This window comes from Mustela putorius, unplaced genomic scaffold (genome assembly GCF_011764305.1).
Source record: "Mustela putorius furo isolate JIRA1106 unplaced genomic scaffold, ASM1176430v1.1 tig00003846_pilon_pilon_pilon, whole genome shotgun sequence".
Classification (NCBI taxonomy): domain Eukaryota; kingdom Metazoa; phylum Chordata; class Mammalia; order Carnivora; family Mustelidae; genus Mustela; species Mustela putorius.
The window spans coordinates 15,748,138-15,751,992 of record NW_025421999.1 but is presented as its reverse complement, the minus strand read 5'-3'; the positions used below and the strand labels follow the sequence as shown (position 1 = coordinate 15,751,992).

Sequence of the window (3,855 nt, the reverse complement as noted above, 5' to 3'; positions counted from 1 at the left end):
ATCATTTCTAATCATTGCATAATCTAGACTACTCTGATGAGTATACCTAGATGTGTTGATTTTATAGGGGTCCATCTATAAAATTTAGGAATTCCATAAACCTCCAAAAATTTTAAGAGGATTTTTGTGTATGTCTGTACTCAAAAGCTGATTTTTCTTTAGGTGAAAAGTTTGTAGCATCTATCAGATTTTGAAGAGTTATGACCACCCTTCAAAAAACTTCTGAAACAGTCCAAAAAATTTTAAGTATCCCCAAGTATAGAAAAAAGGTACATTTTTTAAAATGCAAAATGAAATATATATGTGTGTGCTGAGAAGATGGAAAGTCCGATCGGAAACTAGCAATTTTCATATTAAAAAAGTATTTCTGATTCATTGTATCAATATAAATGTATTTTCTTGCACCCAACAGTCCATAAATCTTTACATGTTATGTACAGAATATGAAGGTTTCTTCAACCTCTCCCATAATATTCATTTGGGTTGTATTTTTCTCTTTCTAAAAATATTTATGGGGGCACCTGGGTGGCTCAGTCATTACACATCTGCCATCAGCTCAGGTCAGGATCCCAGGGTCCTGGGATCCAGCCCTCGATCGGTCTCCCTGTTCAGTGGGAAGCCTGCTTTCCCTCTCCTCCCCACTCATGCTGCCTCTCACTAGCTCTGTCTCTCTCTCTCTCTCAAATAAATAAATAAAAACTTTAAATAAATAAATAAAAATAAATATCTGTGATTATACTCACTTCTTATAAAATAAAATGTTGAATTACGGTAAGCATTCTTTGTATGTATGTTAGACAACCAATTCTCTCTTCAACTTATTTGAAGAGCAGGTTTTTTTCGGTGACATTGTCTTTAAGTTGAAGGATTTCTCTTTAAATCTGGAAGTATTTTAATAAAATGAAAGAGCCATAAAGCATCTGTAGGTAAATGTAGAGAGAGGACATACTTTTTCACTTACTGACCTTTGATTAAGAAGACAGATGAGTTTGTGTTTGTATGTATCTCTACGTACACACATACGAGAAGGATGCAGTGAGGAGAGGGAGAGAGAAAAAAGAATCAGGACAGAGAGCAGAGTGAATCTCGAGTTAGAAGTGCAAGCCAAGTGAAGGTCAGTTAGGAAAAGTAGAGATTGAAATTCCGTAGTTACATGTACTACCATCTGGGTGAGGAGGCCAAGCAGGAGTTCTCAAGTAGTGGGTTTGAATGGGTGGCAGCCAGGACCTCTGTGAGGATACACAACGGTTTTCTGCAACAGCTCTGTGCTATCAACCCTCCATGTTGGGTGGGTTTGACCTTGGTTTTGAAACATCAAAAATAGGGAAAATAGTGTAACTCATGGGATTCTCAGATGGAGTCCTGAAATTTGGGGAAAAAAATAGTATGTTTATATTTATGAACTTCTAACTGAAAGTGAGCATTTTATTCAAAACGAGTATTGGAAAGAACTACAAAAGTAGTAATATTAACAGTACCTGTGTCATTGTCACCAATACAAATCAGATATATAGTTTTCATGTTGCAATATAATTGTTGAATATAGCTTGAAATATCTTGTATATTCATGACCACTTTGAAATTATGGCAGCTGTTAAACTCACTAGATATTATTTAATGTTAATAAGTAAATAAATAAGCACATATTATTTTATGGAATTTGGTTTCTTAAATAACAATAACATTTATATAATTGGCTTTCTCTGTAACTCTGCAATGTTTTATATCATGAATTTAAAAATTTTATTCTGGGAATTGATCTATGGCTTACTAAGTTATCAAAAGGATGGATGACACACAAAAGACTAAGAACCTCTCATATAGATGTCTAAAATTTCAGACTATTCAAAAATCAAAAATACTTCTAGTTTTAAGAACTTGATTGTTTTTGCTTTCTGAATTCATAAGAGATAGCTTCTGAATTCACTTAAAGTTTAAAATTGAAAAATGCATTCTGATAAATGCTGAAAATTCTGAATTTATTTTTGTCAAAAGAACATGCCCTTTTTGCATATGCACAAATATATTAGCATTGAATATTTTCAAAAGTACTGAGAATCTGAATAGTGCTCAGAATTGCATCAGTACAGTCTGAAAAGAATCTTGGATTAGCAATTCAGTATTCCACAGCCCTATTTTCACTTCTAATAAACTTATTCTCTGGGCCTCAGGTTTTTCACCTGGAGAGACTGGGCTGCGTGATCTTAAAGACATCTTCCAATTCTATGATTTAGTAGTTTTAGTATTCACCTAAAAAAAAAAAAAAAAAAGGCCGCTGCCGCCGCGACCCGGACTGCGCGCCAGCACCGCCCGGCCGACAGCGCCGCCGCCATGGAGGACATGAAGGAGTACAGCAACATAGAGGAGTTCGCAGAGGGATCCAAGATCAACGCGAGCAAGAACCAGCAGGATGACGGGAAAATGTTTTTTGGAGGCTTGAGCTGGGATACGAGCAAGAAAGATCTGACCGAGTATCTGTCCCGGTTTGGGGAAGTGGTGGACTGCATGATTAAGACGGACCCGGTGACCGGAAGATCCAGAGGATTCGGATTCGTGCTTTTCAAAGACGCGGCTAGTGTCGACAAGGTGCTGGAACTCAAGGAACACAAACTGGATGGCAAATTGATAGACCCCAAAAGGGCCAAAGCTTTAAAAGGGAAAGAACCGCCCCAAAAGGTGTTTGTGGGTGGATTGAGCCCAGATACTTCGGAAGAACAAATTAAAGAATATTTTGGAGCCTTTGGAGAGATTGAAAATATTGAAATTCCCATGGATACAAAAACAAATGAAAGAAGAGGATTTTGTTTTATCACATACACAGATGAAGAGCCAGTAAAGAAATTATTAGAAAGCAGATATCATCAAATCGGTTCTGGGAAGTGTGAAATCAAAGTTGCACAACCCAAAGAGGTATACAGGCAGCAACAGCAGCAACAAAAAGGAGGAAGAGGTGCTGCAGCTGGTGGACGAGGTGGCACTAGGGGTCGTGGACGAGGTCAGGGCCAAAACTGGAACCAAGGATTTAATAACTATTATGATCAAGGATATGGAAATTACAATAGTGCCTATGGTGGTGATCAAAACTATAGTGGCTATGGCGGCTATGATTATACTGGGTATAACTATGGGAACTATGGATATGGACAGGGATATGCAGACTACAGTGGCCAACAGAGCACTACGGCAAGGCATCTCGAGGGGGTGGCAATCACCAAAACAATTACCAGCCATACTAAAGGAGGACATTGGAGAAAACAGGAGGAAATTGCTAAAGTTAACCCATCTTGCAGGACGACATTGAAGATTGGTCTTCTGTTGATCTAAGATGATTATTTTGTAAAAGACTTTCTAGTGTACAAGACACAACTGTGTCCAACTGTATATAGCCGCCAATTAGTTTTCTTTGTTTTTACTTTGTCTTTTGCTATCTGTGTTATGACTCGATGTGGATTTGTGTTTATACAAATTTTATTTGTATGATTTCATGTTAAACCTCAAATAAATGCTTCCTTATGTGATTGTTTAAAAAAAAAAAAAAAGAAAAAAGAAAAAATAGCCAATATAAGTTTAATAGCACAATGGGTAAAATATAAGGATTAAAAATTTTCAACTTGACATAAAATAACCAGTTTGATTCAAATAAGGAAATGCATATGTACATACATTTTTTGGTTGACACCAATTTATACCTACAAAGATTGATCTTTCTTAATTATATAATCAACCTACAGGTTGATTTGGTGTCATATTATGTTACTTCATAGAGACCAGCAGCTTTACAAGCTGTTGTCTTTGTTCTTCAAAGATAGACAATCCCTTTAAGAAAGATCTTTTCTGAGGTCAATGTTTCATGGA

The 3,855-nt window shown here is 36.5% G+C and overlaps 1 pseudogene; it reads left to right on the top strand.

Annotated features, from left to right (window-relative positions):
- The first annotated feature begins 2,277 nt into the window (after window positions 1–2,277).
- LOC106006795 lies at window positions 2,278–3,518 on the top strand (annotated as a pseudogene).
- The last annotated feature ends 337 nt before the right edge of the window (window positions 3,519–3,855 follow it).